The sequence below is a fragment of the Lithobates pipiens genome, unplaced genomic scaffold, assembly GCF_037356315.1.
Source record: "Lithobates pipiens isolate NorthernLeopardFrog02 unplaced genomic scaffold, aLitPip1_a1.2 Scaffold_13, whole genome shotgun sequence".
Classification (NCBI taxonomy): domain Eukaryota; kingdom Metazoa; phylum Chordata; class Amphibia; order Anura; family Ranidae; genus Lithobates; species Lithobates pipiens.
The window spans coordinates 374,282,928-374,301,259 of record NW_027507718.1 but is presented as its reverse complement, the minus strand read 5'-3'; positions in this window follow the sequence as shown (position 1 = coordinate 374,301,259).

Here is an 18,332-nt window from a genome sequence, read left to right as displayed (position 1 = left end):
GCAAAATAAACCTTTTTAACAGGAATTTATCTGTGTCAGTGTCATTGGGTATCAACCATGGGTACCCCTAGACGTGGAAGAGCAGGCCAAGAGAAAGTAACCAGTAAGCCCATTAAGCCAAGGCCGCCCTGCAACGGGTTATGGCCGCTACATTAAGGAGGACCATCTAAAGCACTGTGTCAAGTGACATGACATATAATTACATGTAAGCTCTAATGAGCAGGGCCCTCCCGTATTGAATTCAATTGTAACTGTACTGTCCGCCCTCGTATTGTAAAGCGCGGCACAAACTGTTGGCACTAAATAAATCCCGTATTATAATAATAATAATAATAATAATAACATGTAATAAAAACCAAGACTTGAATCTTTCCTAACAGTAAAATAAATAAATAGCCCAATACACCTAACCTTTATAATTTGGATGTATACCATTAAAATTATATAAAGACATAACCACCATACCTGTACAGTATAATTCATTTTACTCATATGTCTTTAGATGCACATTCTGAATAGGAAATTGCAATGGTAAATGTTGATAAAACCCGAGTGCATTAAACATTTCCAGCCTGTGGTAAAATGTCTTGTACCTGACAATTTCTGTTACAAAAAAAATGCAGAAAATGTCCAATATCCCCAAAAAACTGACAGGAGAATTCACACATGTATTTAAATACATTGAGTAGGTTATGTTACTGAAATATTAACACAGCAAGAATTTGGCAGATTCTTGGCTAAAAAGCATACTTTCAAACCTTTCATAAATACACCCCCTAGTGTTTTATGTTTCGGTATATATTATAACGTTAATGTAAGAGCCTTTGAATGCCCCACCTTTGTACAGCACTGTGGAATATGTTAATTGGAATATGGGATATTGAGTTAGGAGAAATATTTAGCACTCTCTGGTGCTAAATCATTCTTAAAGTGGAGTTCCGCTTAAAAAATAAATAAAAGTCAGCAGCTACACCTACTGCAGCTGCTGACTTTTAATAATTGGACACTTACCTGTCCCAGGGTCCAGCGATGCGGGGAATCGAAGCCCTGCTCGTCTCCCCCCTCTGCTCGGCGGCGCTGGCATTGTAACTGTGGGCGCCCGGCTGTGCATGTGAGAGCTGCACCATGCGCCGTGACTGGCCGCACAATCATCTGGGACCCGTGACGTGTCCTAGATGATTGCCTAGAGGGAGGGGGCAGAGCTGATCTCCCTTCTGGCGCCGAGGGAAGTGGCATAAGGAGTAGAGGTGAATAAGGAGGCAGATTATGAGAGACCTTCTAGCAACAGGCATTAAGAGGTGAGTAAAAAAAACAAAAATATCTCCAAATGTTTTTTTTTTTTTTTTTTCATGCACAGTAATGACATTTTTTTTTTTAGGTGGAACTCCACTTTAAGTAGCTGCAATTGTAATACCTTAATCTGAATGTTTTTTCAAGTTGCTTTCTAATCAAAGGCAAACAGATAATATTGTATTTCATGCACTTAAAGAACTGAACTCTGAATGTCTTGTTCTGCATTGTGTTTCTGTACAGAAGCAGCCAACTTACCGTGGCTTCTCTTCTTCACATCAGAACCTTCAGCAAGGACAACAGCGAGTAGCACAGTAGAGACAGGGATGTGGATACCCCTTTATATTGCATAAATGCACTACTATTTTTCAGGAGGAATACCAGACAAAAATTAAATTTTTCATGGTACTGTTTAGGCACAATTACAATTTCTAACTGCCCTTATCCCTGCATTATGTGCAGGAATAGCACATAGTGTAGTGCTAATCGGTTTAAAGATATTCGACCCAGCTTATGTACTACTGTTGATCTCTACCCTAGCCACTAGCCATTAGCCACAGTAGAGTATAGCTGCCATTCAGTCTGCTGGAGTTGGGGCCCTTGGATCATTTGTAAGAGCACTTACTCTCAGGCATATTTGCAGTACTCCTTGCACATAGAAACCAGGGAAACAGTAACACCCTATGATGGCCAGTATACCTATCACCAAACTGGAAATGTGGTGAAGTCTGCCTGGTCACTGTCCATTTCTGGGTTGCTCAGGATTGTAGAGTAAATTGCAATACTTAAAAGGAGTCAGGTGAGACAATGATCTTATTTTTGTGGCTATGCCCCTTACTGCTATGCCACCAAAATCCTCCACAGTCTTTGTAAAGCTCTGTATTAATCTGTGAAACTCAAAAGCAACAGGATACTGGAACAGCTGGTACTCTGGGATCACCATTAATTCCCATGAGCAGCTCATCTCCTGGTCTTTCAGCAACAGCAGACAGTCTTAGGAGCCATGTGGTCCTGAGCTCTCAGCGTTCTAGGCTCTAAAGCCGCGTACACACGGGCGGACTGTCTGGCCTACTTAGTCCGCTGAAACACATTTCAGCGGACAGTCCGCTCGTGTGTGGGCTTCAGCGAACTTTTTCAGCGTGCAGTCTGGCGGACTAAGTATTTCGGAATTTCCGTAATACTGTCCGTCGGACTCGCATTTCGGCGGACAATCCGCCCGTGTGTGTGCCAGTCCGCCGTACTTTTGAAATGAGCTGACTTTTCCCGCCCGGAGAAAAGTCCGCTCATTTCGAGCGGGTATCCAGGTAGGCGGGGCCCGCGAAGGAGACGTCGCTGGCCCCGCCGCCTGGTATGGACTTAAAGGGGAACCCCAACGCCGAAAAAAATCGGTGTGGGGGTCCCCCCCAAGTCCACAACAGACCCTTGTCCGAGCACGCTACCCGGCCAGCCAGGAAAGGGGGGCAAGCGAGCGCCCCCCCTCCTGAGCCGTACCAGGCCGCGTGCCCTCAACATGGGGGGGTGCCTTGGGGAAGGCCCCCCTACCCCAAAGCACCTTGTCCCCATGTTGATGAGGACAAGGGCCTCTTCCCGACAACCCTGGCCGTTGGTTGTCGGGGTCTGCGGGCGGGGGGCTTATCGGAATCCGGGAGCCCCCTTTAATAAGGGGGCCCCCGGATACCGGCCCCCCACCCTATGTGAATGAGTATGGGGTACAATGTACCCCTACCCATTCACCTGTAAAATAAAAGTACAAAAAAAACACAACACACGAGATAAAATACTTTATTGCACAGCTCCGGGGGTCTTCCGTCTTCGGGGGTCTTCTCGCCGGACTCCTCCGCTATCTTCTTGTAGCTCTTTTGCTAGCGGAGGAGTCCGGCTTTCTTCCTCGCCGCCGGCCTCTTCTCTCGACTTCGGGGGTCTTGTCCCCCTCTTCGGTTCTTCTGCCGGGCCACCGCGCCTTCTTATAGCTCTTTTACAGGCGGTGGCCCGGTCTTCTGTCGCCGCCGCCGCCTTCCATTCTTCTTCTTCTTCTCCAGGAGATGTTGCCTCGACGCTCTCTCCGGCCACAATGCCAGGGCCGCGCTGCGCGGCCACTTATATAGGGACAATGGGGCGGTGTCACATGGCTTTATGTCACATGGGTTGGTGTCACATGGTGACCCTGCCCCCTTACGATGTCATAGTCCCCATGTGACATCAACCCATGTGACCAACCCATGTGACATAAAGCCATGTGACACCGCCCCTTGTCCCTATATAAGTGGCCGCGCAGTGCGTCCCTGGCATTCCGGCCGGAGAGATCGTCGAGGCAACATCTCCTGGAGAAGAAGAAGAAGAAGAAGAAGAAGAAGAAGAAGAACGGAACCGCCTGTAAAAGAGCTATAAGAAGGCGCGGTGGCCCGGCAGAAGAACCGAAGAGGGGGACAAGACCCCCGAAGTCGGGAGAAGAGGCCGGTGGCGAGGAAGAAAGCCAGACTCCTCCGCTAGCAAAAGAGCTACAAGAAGATAGCGGAGGAGTCCGGCGAGAAGACCCCCGAAGACGGAAGACCCCCGGAGCTGTGCAATAAAGTATTTTATCTCGTGTGTTGTGTTTTTTTTGTACTTTTATTTTACAGGTGAATGGGTAGGGGTACATTGTACCCCATACTCATTCACATAGGGTGGGGGGCCGGTATCCGGGGGCCCCCTTATTAAAGGGGGCTCCCGGATTCCGATAAGCCCCCCGCCCGCAGACCCCGACAACCAACGGCCAGGGTTGTCGGGAAGAGGCCCTTGTCCTCATCAACATGGGGACAAGGTGCTTTGGGGGGGGGCGCGCGGCCCCCCCTTCCCCAAGGCACCCCCCCATGTTGAGGGCACGCGGCCTGGTACGGCTCAGGAGGGGGGGCGCTCGCTCGCCCCCCTTTCCTGGCCGGCCGGGTAGCGTGCTCGGACAAGGGTCTGTTGTGGACTTGGGGGGGACCCCCACGCCGATTTTTTTCGGCGTTGGGGTTCCCCTTTAAGTCCATACCAGGCGGCGGGGTCAGCGACGTCTCCTTCGCGGGCCCCGCCTACCTGGAGACGCGCTCGAAATGAGCGGACTTTCCTCCGCGTGTGTGGGCGAGTCCGTTCATTTCAAAAGTAGGGCGGATAGTATGGCCGACTTAGTACGCCGTATTAGTCCGCTCAAAAAGTGGTGTGTGTGGGCAAGTCCGTTAATTCGAAAGTATGACGGACTGTCCGTTGGATTGTCTGACGGACTAAGTTGGCCAGACAGTCTGCCCCGTGTGTACGCGGCTTAAGAGTTTGACAGCCTTCCCTGGCAGCCTAAGCGGATTCTTACCCACTTTTTTCCTGGGCTCTCTCTGCACACCCCAGGGCACCCAGCTCTCCTCAGAAAACACATGCACCCACTCTGCCTGTAGGTCCTTGCTCAACTCCCTGGCTCTGGCCCCTTGTCCTACTCACTGGTGGGAGGGGCTAAATGCATGGTCATGTGGTAGCCAATCAAGTTCTTGCTATTCCTGTTGCAAGGAGTGGGCTCTTTCCTCTGCTGCAGTGCCAGCCAATTAACTTTTCTGCTCATCTCTCCTTGCATTAGCCATCAAGGTCTAGAAGGGGAACAACAAGCATTCACCAGAGAAGGAATGCTTTACCAGGTGGCTTAAAGGGGCTGCAAGTGAGCGCTGTGATAGAAAATCTTCACTTTTTGAGCTATGGTGCCTGCTTTGCTGTCACTGTCTAGTGACAGCAACCCCTTCCTTGGAATCATTAGGCGTTTAATCTATTAACCATGCAATATGATTTCTGCGCTTTATATCAGTTTAAACAGCTAATTGAGTGCACAGGAGAGTGTGCATTTGAACCTCTGGATTTGTGTACATTGTTGATCTCCAGACTTTTCTGTCGTGAATATGGTGTGGAAGAGTTAAAATCTCTTACAGGCTTTACTTTGCTGCCTATGTTCACATAGGGGAGTTTTTTTTCCTTACTTTCTGTCCCATGTACCATGGTGTCTCATTGATTGGTGGACAGGCTAAAAGATGGGTGTTCCTAAACATGATTAATTGTGACACACTTTTTCTTATTTTACAGTATCGGACTCTTTTCCAGCTCTCAGCATCTGTTCACATGATATTACAGAGCTGCCAAGGAAGTTAGGGCTGGAAGACTTGCCTCTGGTCAGATGTGGTCACAGGTCTGAATGAGGAGCAGGTACTTACATAATGCCTAGTATGCATCACTGACTGCGGGTCCACTCTGACCAATGTTTGACCAATGTTTGACCAACGCCAGCCCAACATACTGTTTATTATTAGTGCAGTCTGTGTTGAGTTAAGGAGATTTCTCTTCACTTGCCCTGAAAACACAAGAATAAATGGTAGAAAAACATTTGTCTCAGTTAGAGGATTTTTCCCATAATTGCTCTGATGACAGCTCAAAATTTTTGGATTTCCTATTGGTTTCTGGCTTGGTGACAATTGTGACTTGGGCAAAAGCTAGCAGGGATACAGATAGCAATACAATTTGACAGACTAACCTATTCTGTCCTAAACTAACAAAAAAGAGTAGAAGATAGTCAAACAGATTGGAATAAGGAGTTTCAGGGGATGGGAGAGGCTCTGGTGAAGTCCTGGAGGCGAGCATGGGAGAAGCATGGGAAGGAGCAAGAGAGCAGGAGGTTTAGGAGGAGCGAAGAGAACAGTTTGGTTGGTATTTTGAGAAAAGGTTAGTGATGTAGCTGGTAGCAGAGTTGTGGTGGGCTTTGTAAGTTGTTGTTAGTATTCTGAATTGTATTTATTGGGTGAGCGAAAAAAAACAATGAAATGATTGGCAGAGAAATGGTAGCAGGCAGTGAACAGTTAGTAAGGCGGATAAGTCTGGTAGCAGCAGCATTCATGATAGACTGAAGGGAGGGTAGGCTATGTTAACGTAAGCCTACTGAGTACTGTCAAAAAATATTCAGGCAGTGGCAGCTGGTGTTTTTTTGTTTGGGGGGGTTTAAACAATCGCCAGTCAGTCCACCGGCACTTACCCTATCTAGGCGGCGGGCATCGGACATTTGCTGGCATCCGAGGAGCAGCGGCAGGGATCGGGCATCCAGGCATCACCCCAGTGGCTGTTCTCCTCCTTGCTTCCGCCGTGCATCTCCTTCCCTCCTCCTAGGTGTCCAATGGGATCGGCTGTCCTTTCAGCCAATTGGGTGATGGGTATAAGACCTACTTCCTGATTGGTCGGAAGAAGGATCAGTGTTGCAGCAGTGAATATTCATTCACTGTTGCAACACACCTGGCTGGGCTATGGTCGCACTCTTTGCGTCCTGAGCCCACCCTATTTTGAAACCTATTAGAGCCACTGGCTCTAATCAGGTGCCACTGGCTCTAATCAGGTGCTTAAAAAAAAACCTGCCCACTGTAATTCATGCACCCACTGTCCTGAAAGGGGTCGGGCGCATGAATAGGGGGTGGCCACGACGACCATGGATAAATTCATGCTACATATGGCCATATAGGCCACCCCCTATATGCAAAGGATAGATTCATGCTACGCATGAATCTATCCATTGCATATAGAAGGTGGCCTGGAAAGAGGGGGCAGCACCCAGGCGCCCCTAATGGTCGGGCCGCCCCTGGATTCAGGTACGCCTGCTGACTGAAATGATTTTTTTTGCACAGACAGTTTATGGAGAGAACATCGGAAACATAAGAGAGGAGACTGACAATATGGTCAGATAATTATCACTATATCTTCCACTGCAATTCTTACCTTGTCCATTATGTTCTTCCCTTCATCCCGCCATTCATCAATTTTGTCCCTCCTTCCTTCAAAATTGTAGTCAAGTCAAGGACTAAACCTATACATTTGTGCCTCCCCCCCCCTGCAGTTTTCTATTTGTTCTGCCCAATAACTCATAGCGACACAAAACACAGGTGGCAATAAAACTACATTGATGTGGCCCAGTGGGAAAGAGTAAATGTTTGCTAACTCTGAGGATAATATATGGTGGTGCTCTCCATTGAGGGGGAGATATACATAAGAAGTGGGCCAGTAGAGGGTGATTGTGTCATGAGAGTGAGAAGGACCACACACAGGAAGATGCAGATTTGAACCTATATGGAGTTACCCCTTTATGGTACTGTATAGTTGAAGCCAAGTTACCACCAGTTGGGTACTACTACAAGCTGAATAAATGAGCACTGTAGAATAGCCCAAGCCCAACCTAGTATATGAAAAGGAACCTTTATAGTGCCCTGAAAAAGTATTCATGCCCCTTGACATTTTCCACATTTTGTCATGTTACATCCATAAACGTAAATGTATTTTATAGGGATTATATGTGATAGACCAACACAAAGTGGCACATCATTGTGAAGTGAAAGGAAAATGATAAATGGTTTGTAAAAATGTTTACAAATAAATATGTGAAAAGTGTGGTATGTGTTCAGCCCCCCTGAATCAATATTTTGAAGAACCACCTTTCACTGCAATTACAGCTGCAAGTCTTTTTGTGGATGTCTCTCAGCTTTGCACATCTAGAGAGTGATATTTTTGCATATTCTTCTTTGCAAAATAGCTCAAGCTCTGCCATATTGGATAGAGAGTATCCATGAACAGCAATTTCCAAGTCTTGCCACAGATTCACATTTGGATTTAGGTCTGGACTTTGACTGGGTTGTTCTAACACATGTATATGCTTTGATCTAAACCATTTTTTTTAGCTCTGGCTGTATGTTTAGGGTCCTTGTCCTGCTGGAAGGTGAACCTTCACCCCAGTCTCAAGTCTTTTGCAGACTAACAGGTTTTCTTCAAAGATTGCCCTATATTTTGCTCCATCCATCTTGCCATCAACTCTGACCAGCTTCCCTGTCCCTGCTGAAGAAAATCACCCCCACAACATGATGCTGCCACCACCATGTTTAATGGTGGGGATGGTGTGTTCTGGATGATATGCAGTGTTAGTTTTCCGCCACACATAGCATTTTGCTTTTAGGCCAAAAAGTTAAATTTTGGTCTCATCTGACCAGAACACCTTTTTCCACATATTTGCTGTGTCCCCCCACATGGCTTCCCGCAACTGCAAATGGGACTTCGTATGGCTTTCTTTCAACAAAGGCTTTCTTCTTGCCACTCTTCCATAAAGGCTAGATTTGTGGAGTGCACGACTAATAGTTGCCCGGTGGACAGATTCTCCCACCTGAGTTGTGGATCTCTGCACCTTCTCCAGAGCTACCACGGGCCTCTTGGATGCTTCTCTGATTAATGCTCTCCTTGCCTGGCCTGTCAGTTTAGGTGGACAGCCATGCCTTGGTAGGTTTGCAGTTGTGCCATACTCTTTCCATTTTCAGATGATGGATTGGATATTGCTCTATGAGATGTTCAAAGCTTGAGATATTTATTTTATAACATAACCCTGTTTTAAACTTCTCCACAACTGTATCCCTGACATATCTGGTGTGTTCCTCACCCTTCATGATGCTGTTTGTTCACTAAGGTTCTCTAACAAATCTCCGAGGGCTTCACAGAACAGCTGTATTTATACTATTAGGTGACTTCTGAAGGTAATCGGTTCTACTAGATTATAGTTAGGGGTATCAGAGTAAAGGGGGCTGAATAGAAATGCATGCCAAACTTTTCAGATATTTATTTGTAAAACATTTTGAAAACCATTTATTATTTTCCTGCCACTTCACAATTATGTGCCACTTTGTGTTGGTCTATCACATAAAATCCCAATAAAATACATTTAAATTTTTAGTTGTAACATGACAAAATGTGTAAAATGTCAGGAGGTATCATACTTTTTCAAAGCACTATATGTCAGTTTATTCAAGTAAAGATAGTGTAAAGCTTCATAATCATCTGCTGGGTGATGAAGAGTAATGCCGCGTACACACGGTCAAACTGTTTGACGTACTTAGTCCGTTGAAACACATTTCAGCGGACAATCCGCTCATGTGTGGGCTTCAGCGGACTTTTTCAGCGTGCAGTCCGGAGTGCTAAGAATTTCCGATTTTCCAAAAATCTGTCTGTCGTACTTTGGTTTCAGCGGACAATACGGTCGTCAGTATGCTAGTTCGACGGACTAAGAATGGCGCATGCCCAGAAAGGATTTACACGGCGGAAGGGTGCTTTGCTGTGTCTTGGACTTCCTATTTCTAGTCCCGTCGTATGTGCTGTACACGTCATCGCGCAAGCTTTCGACGGACTGTTTGTGTATCCGTGTGTGGTCAAGTCAGTTCAGTGGAAACTACGACGGATTGTCCGTCGGATTGTATGACGGACTAAGTACGCCATACAATCCGCTCGTGTGTACGCGGCATAAGAGGTAAATGAAAGGGGAAACAACCAGCTCAGGAGAGTAGGCGGTGGTGGCCAGTAATGGAGGTTTCGTCGGAGGGATGAATTGGTGGATCCATGGTCTACACTTCTATATGGCAGGGTTCTTACCTTAGGGCCCACTGCCTAATAGAACCCTCCTATGGACAAGTCCTGGACCATGGTTGTGCGAGGCTTTGTGAAGCATACACCAACTTCCCTTCTTTAGGATGTAATGTGACATGAGTAAAAGAGCTAGGGAAAGAAAATCAGTGTGAAATGCTATTTCCCTCAAAATAAATCTGTAGTCAGTGCCGGGACAGGTGTCACTGGCTAGTGAAAAGACGTTATTCTTCTGCTGTGGGGCCTGGTGAAGTAATTTGGTCTCCGCCTATAAAGGCGTGCTAACTCACAAGAAGCAGTATTATCATGCTAACACCTAGCTAAAGTAAAAATGTTAATAGCTGACAGCATATTGTCCCCTGTACTGCCAGCATGTGTCCTTGGAAAATTTGTAAGATTTCCCCTCAACTCCCATATAGTCACTGTAAAAAAAAATCTTACCAAACAAAACAGACTGTAATAAGTCTGACAGAAAATCTAACTCTACCTCACAATATCTTATGCCGCATACATACGACCGTTATTTCCATCAGAATAAACTCTGACGGTCTTTCTGACGGAGTTCCACTGAAAAGGACTTGCCTACACACGATTTCTAAGGGCGTACATTTTTTATTTCACTCCTCACTACCTATCGCAAGGTATTTTGAAGGCTATAAAATGTCAAGATAGCACAACCACCCCCCCCCCCCTCAAATGACCCCATTTTGGACAGTAGATACCCAAAGCTATTTAATAATAGGTTGAGTTCATGGAATATTTTATAGTTTGCCACAATTTGGGGGGAAATAAAACATTTTTTTTTGCATAAAGTTTTCACTAAATGATATATTGCTCAAACATGCTATGGACATATGTGGAATTACGTGGATACCACATGTGTGAGACTTTTTGGGAGCCTAGCTGTGTACAGGACCCCAAAAACCAATCACCGCCTTCAGGCTTTCTAAGGGCGTAAAATGGTGATTTCGCTTCCTCACCTACCTATCACAGTTTCGGAGGCCATGAAATGTCAAGATAGCACAACCCCCCCCCCCACCCCCAAATTACCCCATTTTGGGAAGAAGACACTTCAAGCTATTTGCTGAGAGGCATGTTAAGTCCATGGAATATATTGTATTCTGCCACAAGTTTCGAGAAAATTACAATTTATTTAGAGTTTTTACACAAAGTTGTCACTAAATGATATATTGTTCAAAAATGGCATGGTTATATGTGGAATTACACCCCAAAATACATTCTTTTGCTTCTCCTGAGTATGGGGATACCACATGTGTGGTACTTTTTGGCAGTATAACCGCATACAAGACCCCGAAAACCAATATTTGGGGTCTAAAAGACCCTAAATCTCTCCTTTACCCTTAAAAGCAAATGAAAAAAAAAACATGTTTACATGGCCCAAGAACCAGAAATGACATCATGATGTCGCTCCAGTCCTCCAAGGGCATAGAGATGAGCTGTGGCCATCTTGCCATCACTTATCTCTATGGAGGGCTGGGGGAGAAGTTCCAGGATCCCTGTGGGTATAGGCAATAGTCCATATTCCCATCACACACGTTCCTGGGAGGGCAATCTGTGACAAAGACCTGAAGCACTGAACTGTAATGTTGTCTACCGGGTGCTCGGGTTCATCACATCACATAAACTAGGTGACGGGGGGGGCCCAGAGGTAGAGATAGTCAGCGTGGAATATATTCCAGAGGGTAGTATTGGGGGCATTAGTGGTAGGTTGACTAAAGCAAATAAACTCATGGTAAGTATAGTAACAAGTCCTAGTTGCAATCTCGGAAAACCCAATAAGAGGATAGTATGCGACCGGGCTAAACTACATGGCATGTTCACCAATGCCAGGAGCCTGGTGGACAAGATGGGTAAACTAGAGATACTGTTTTACGAGGAGGATTTATATTTGTGGGAATTTCAGAGACCTGGTTCAACAGCTCCCATGATTGGCTGGCAACCATTCAATGGTATACCCTTTATCACAGGGATAAAGAGGGTAAAAAAGGGGGAAAAGTATGCCTATATATCAAGAATAATGTACAAGTAAATGTGAGAGATGACATGACTAAGGAAGCTAGGGAGGAGGTGGAATCCTTATGGATAGAGCTCCAAAGGGATGAAGCTAAGGGGAAAATAATACTGGGAGTATGCTTTAGGCCCCCTAACCTGAGGGAGGAGGGGGGACAGATCTCCTATCACAATTTGGATTAGCAGCAAGGGTGGGAAGTGTTATCATAATGGGGGATTTTAGTTATCCAGATATAGACTGGGCAGAGGGAACCACACATTTTTCTAAGGTTCGCTAGTTCCTAAATGTCTTGCAGGACAATATCATGTTTCAGATGGTAGACACACCAACTAGAAATAAAGCGTTACTGGACCTACTGATCACCAACAATATAGACCTGATCACGGATGTGGAAATATGGGGCAATTTAGAAAACAGCGATCACAGGTCAATTTGATCAGTATAAATCACACAAATAGGAAGCACAAGGGGAATACAAAGGCACTGAATTTCAAAAGAGCCAACTTCCCTAGACTATGAACCTTGCTAGAAGGCATAAACTGGGATAGAATCTTAGAAACAAAGAACACGGAGGAGAGATGGATTTGCTTTAAGAGCATATTAAAAAAGGGCATTAGCCAATGCATCCCATTGAGTAATAAATTTAAAAGAGTGACCAAAAGTCCTGGATGGCTTACCTCCAATGTAAAAATGCATATAAAAGCAAAGGAGAAGGCCTTGAAAAAATACAAGGTTGAGGGATCATCACCAGCATTCAAACTTTATAAGGAGTGCAACAAGAAATGTAAGGATGCAAATAGGGTGGCTAAGATAGAACAAGAAAGACACATAGCGGAGGAAACAAAAAAATCATAAGAAATTCTTTAACCACTTCAATACCGGGCACTTAAACACCTTCCTGCCCAGACCAATTTTGAGCTTTCAGCGCTGTCGCACTTTGAATGACAATTGCGCAGTCATGCTACACTGTACCCAAATGAAATTTTTATCATTTTTTTCCCACAAATAGAGCTTTCTTTTAGTGGTATTTGATCACCTCTACGGTTTTTATTTTTTGCGCTACAAATAAAAAAATACCCAAAATTTTGAAAAAAAAAAAGGTTTTTTTTGTTTCAGTTTCAAAACTTTGTAAATAAGTACGTTTTCTCCTTCACTGATGGGCACTGATGGGGCTACACTGATGGGCACTGATAAGGCGGCACTGATGGGCACCAATGATGTGGCACCAATGAAGTGGCACTGATGAGGTGGCATTGATGGACACTGATATGTGGCACTGATAGGCGGCACTGATAGGCGACACGGATGGGCGACACGGATGGACACTGATAGGTGGCACAAATTGGCACTGATAGCTGACACGGATTGGCATGGATGAGCGGCACAGATGGGCATGGATAGGCGGCACAGATGGGCATGGATAGGCGGCACAGATGGGCATGGGTGGGCACTGATAGGCGCACAGGTGGGCACTGATAGGCGGCACAGGTGGGCACTCATAGGCGGCACAGGTGGGCACTCATAGGCGGCACAGGTGGGCACTCATAGGCGGCATTGGTGTTATACTGTACTAATGGATGCCAATCAGTGCCAAACAATAATGCATGCCAATCAGTGATGCCCATTGTGGGCACTGATTGGCATCCATTATGGGCACTGATTGGCATCCATTGTGCTGACTGGCATCCCTGGTGGTCTAGGGAGGATTACCTTTTCCCTGGTGGTCTGGTGGTGTCCCTGGTGGTCCAGTGTGGGCATCCTCGGGGGGGCTGTGCTGATAATCGATCAGCACAGACCCCCCCGTCAGAGGAGCAGCCGATCGGCTCTCCTCTACTCGCGTCTGACAGACACGAGTGAGGAAAAGCTGATCACTGGCTCTTCCCATTTACACTGTGATCAGCCGTGATTGGACACGGCTGATCACGTGGTAAATAGTCTCTGTCGGAGACTCTTTACCGAGATCATAGTTGCCGGGTGTCAGACTGACACCCCGCAATAACGATCGCCGCGATGCGCGCCCCCCGGGGGAGCGCAGCGGCTCATAATCCTGATCACGTCATATGACGTCCGATCAGGATTATGAAACCACTTTGCTACCGTCAATTGCCTATAGGGCGGGCGGCAAGTGGTTAAGTATGTAAACAGTAAAAAAAGCTGATTGGAGAAAAGCCAATGTAGTACCAATATTTAAAAAGGGCCCAAAATACATTCCTGAGAATTACAGACCAGTTAGCCTAACATCAATAGTGCGCAAGCTCTTGAGGAGATGATAAGGGACTATATACAAGATTTTAGTAATGAGAACGGTATCATTAGCATTAATCAGCATGGATTCATGAAGAATCATTCTTGCCAAACCAATCTATTAACCTTCTATGAGAAGGTAAGTTGCCATCTAGATAAAGGAAGGCCCGTAGACGTGGTGTATCTGGATTTTTCAAAAGCATTTGACACAGTTTTCCATAAACGTTTACTGTACAAAATAAGGTCTGTTGGCATGGACCATAGGGTGCGTACATGGATTTAAAACTGGCTACAAGGGCGAGTTCAGAGGGTGGTGATAAATGGGGAGTACTCTGAATGGTCAGGGGTGGGTAGTGAGGTCCCCCAGGGTTCTGTGCTGGGCCCAATCCTGTTTAATTTGTTCATAAATGACCTGGAGGATGGGATAAACAGTTCAATCTCTGTATTTGTGGATGATACTAAGCTAAGCAAACTTCTCTGCAGGATGTGGAAGCCTTGCAAAGAGATCTGAACAAATGAATGGGGTGGGCAACTACATTGCAAATGAGGTTTAATGTAGAAAAATGTAAAATAGTGCATTTGGGTGGCAAAAATATGAATGCAATCTATATACTGGGGGGAGAACCTCTGGGGGAATCTAGGATGGAAAAGGACCTGGGGATCCTAGTAGATGATAGGCTCAGCAATGGCATCCAATGCCAAGCTGCCACTAACAAAGCAAACAGAATATTGGCATGCATTAAAAAAAGGGGACCAACGCCAGAGATAAAACAATTCTCCCGCTCTACAAGACTCTGCTCCGGCCGCACCTAGCGTATGCTGTCCAGTACTGGGCACCAGTCCTCAGGAAGGATTTACTGGAAATGCAGCGAGTACAAAGAAGAAGCTAATAAAGGGTCTGAAGGATATTAGTTATGAGGAAAGGTTGTGGGGTTGTGAACTTCTTCTCTCTGGAAAAGAGATGCTTGAGTAGAGATATGATTTAAATTTACAAATACCGTACTGGTGACTCCAGAATAGGGATAAAACTTTTTTGCGGAAGGGAATTTAACAAGACATATGCACGGCTCGCACATGCGCAGTGCCTGCCCAGCTGTGAAGCCACAGCCGGTCACCCACACTTGCAATGCCGGCGCTGCAGAGAGGAGGGGGAGAGAGAGGCTTCAGGCACCCACATTGTTGGACCCTGGGACAGATATTAAAAGCCAGCAGCTACACTTTTTGTAGCTGCTGACTTTCAAATGGATGGAACTCCGCTTTAAGTGCCCCCACAGCAAGAAGCTTGCAATGGGTGCACCTGAGCCGAGCCGCTGCTTTGTGTGTCCATTCAAACACAGAGCCATGGCCCGGCCCCCTCTCTCTCCTTTGTCTCACAGTCCTGGACAACCGAGTCTCTTGTGCAACATCGCTGGATCGAGATGGGGCTCAGGTAAGTATAAGGGGGGCTGCTGCACAAGAAGGCCTTTTATTTTAATGCATAGAATGCATTAAGATGAAATAAAATGTTTGCCTTTACAAACTGATCACTAGATGATGCCTCCCTTTCTATACACACACACACACACAGGAGCGGTGAAGAAAACTACATGCGATTCAGACAGGAATCATACGGCATTCCTGTTGATATCGCATGCCATTTTTTGCAGTGCGATTTGCCCCCATTCATTTTGTATTGTTGCAAATCGCACCACAAATTATCAGTTTCGGTATCGACAGCATTTGCGTGAGTACCCACACACGCACAAATGCTTGCTATCGTTACATCCGTCTCCCTTTATATTGTAAGATGCTGCACAAACTTTTGGCATCATAGAAATCCTGTATTATAATAATAATAATAATAATAACAATAACAAATGTGAATGGGCCCATGGACTTCTGCAACACATTGATGTACAGCAGCCAAATAGGAAAGAATTATTCTTTACTTTTTGACATGCAGTGTTCATTCCACACACATCTGAAGCTGTATTTCTTTTATTGTAGGCCCACAGGATAATGCACTTTTTTACCTCTTAACTAAAACAACCCAGGGAACAGTATTTGTCATTTAGTATAGATATGAAGAGTGGTTTTAGAGTTCAGCATTTTCCCTGGTCAAACTATGGCATTTAAAGAGGAAGTAAACCCTGATGGGTTTACTTCCTCTTTCATTCCCTGCAAAGGTAAAGCATAATAGACTACTATGCATCGCATAGTAGTCCATTATGTGTCACTTACCTGACACAGGAGCCAGCGAAGTCACCGCTGTCCCCTGTAGTCCGGCGCATCCATCTTCTCGGTGGGGTCTCGCAGCTCCGCCGCTGTCATTCGGCGAAGCCGCGATGACATCACTCCCGCGCATGCGCGCGGTAGCCGACACACGTGGCATCTCCGTCATTGACGGTGCCGCGCTCAGTGCGTCTGCGCGCCGCTGTCTACGGCGCATGCGCCGTAGACAGCGGTGCCTGTCTTCGGGCAAATATCTCCTAAACCGTATAGGTTTAGGAGATATTTCTTGGACCTGGAGGTCAAAGTGTGTTGTAAGGGTTTACAACCACTTTAAGCTTTTCTTATTGTGCCCAAATACATAAGAAAACTGGGACAGCTAGTCAGATATCATACGTTGTACAGCTTCCACAAAGGCATCTCCCACACTTCATTTCCACATTCACTTCCAGCCCACTTACAATTTGTGTTGTTTTAAACTTTTTCTTTTTTTTTACTGGTACCAATTAAACAGCATGTTCTAAGTGTTATTTTTGGGTAGTTTTACAACTTACACATCGCTAGCCATAACCATTTAATTATCCTAATTGGCGGCCTTTTTGGATTACACAATTAGAATTAATCAATAAAGAAACTAGAGTTTTTAGTTTCTATTCCACAAATTCATTATCAAGGAATTTTAAACTCCCAGCACAATACAGGCTTATGGAAAGGTTGCCATCTAGTGGACATATGAGTGCATGACGTGATATAGGATTTCCTATCATTTAGCATCTGTAGAACAAATGCAGATCAGGTGTCCCTCTAATTTTAGAAGGTCAGCAATATCAGTCTACATATTTCTCCTAAGGGCCCTTTCATACGGGCTTTCCGATCAGATCCATCTGTCAGTTTTTCAGGCGGACCTGATCGGACCCTCCATTCACCCCTATGGAGCAGTGGATGTCAGAGGTGACATGTCCACTGACATCTGCCGCTATCCAATCCGATCCTATCCACCAAATCTAGACGAATAGTGGTCCTATTTTCTATCCATCTGGTGGATCACCTTGGATGCAATCGGATGAAAATAGGCAGGCGGTCCGTTTTCATCTAATCTACTCATAGAAAAGAGCGGGACTCTGAGAGGTCCATCTGAAGCACAGGGAGCTGAGACGGACCTGTCATCCTCTTGCTCAGCTGGAATTAACAGAGCGATTCCGCGCTGAGCAAGCAGAATCCGTGTAAAAAGGGGCCTTATTCAGGCTTCTTTTGCCTGCTTATTCTTTAAAGCTGGCAAGAGGCCAGAGACATTTATAACTACACATATGAACAAAAATGCAATATAATGCAGCCTAGTCTTTAGATGTGGTGGCTGCATTTGTTTTAGAAGCAGAACATTTTTAACAAGTGCAGAAAATAATTGTTGGTCTTGCCAGAAAAGCAGTATGTCCTCGTCATTAAATGTGAGCTTTACAGAAGAGTATCTTCCTAGCTATCTTCTGTAAACTATCAAATGCCCTGCCCTCCGTGTAATGGAGATGAAGAGATACAGACATGTTTGTAGTTCATATTACCACACCAAGCACGAGTAAGATGCGATATGATACATTTTAGTTTTTTAGTATTGGTACCCACTTCAATACCAGACACTTTCACCCTCTTCCTGCCCAGGCCAATTTTCAGCTCTAAGCGCTGTCACACTTTGTATGTCAATTACTCATCCAACACTGTACGTTTTTTTATTATTTTGAGACATATAGCTTTTGTTTGGTGGTATTTAATGAAGTTTTTCTTTTGTTTCTGTTATACCGTTTTTCAAATAATCTTTCTTCATAAATTTAGGCCAAAATGTGTTCTACTATATTTCTTTGTTAAAAAAAAAATTAACCTAAATCGGTGTATATTATTTAGTCTGTGTGAGAGTTATAGACTATAATCCATATTTTATATCTATATATACCTATTATATATATATATATATATATATATATATATATATATATATATATATATATATATATAATCACCAAAAGGTGCATGCAACACAGCACATCACAACACAGTGCACTTACTTACTTCACTTACTTACTGCACATACTGTATGCTGCAACACAGGTGTGTGTGTACAAACATCTATAATGTGCTTGCAGTCATG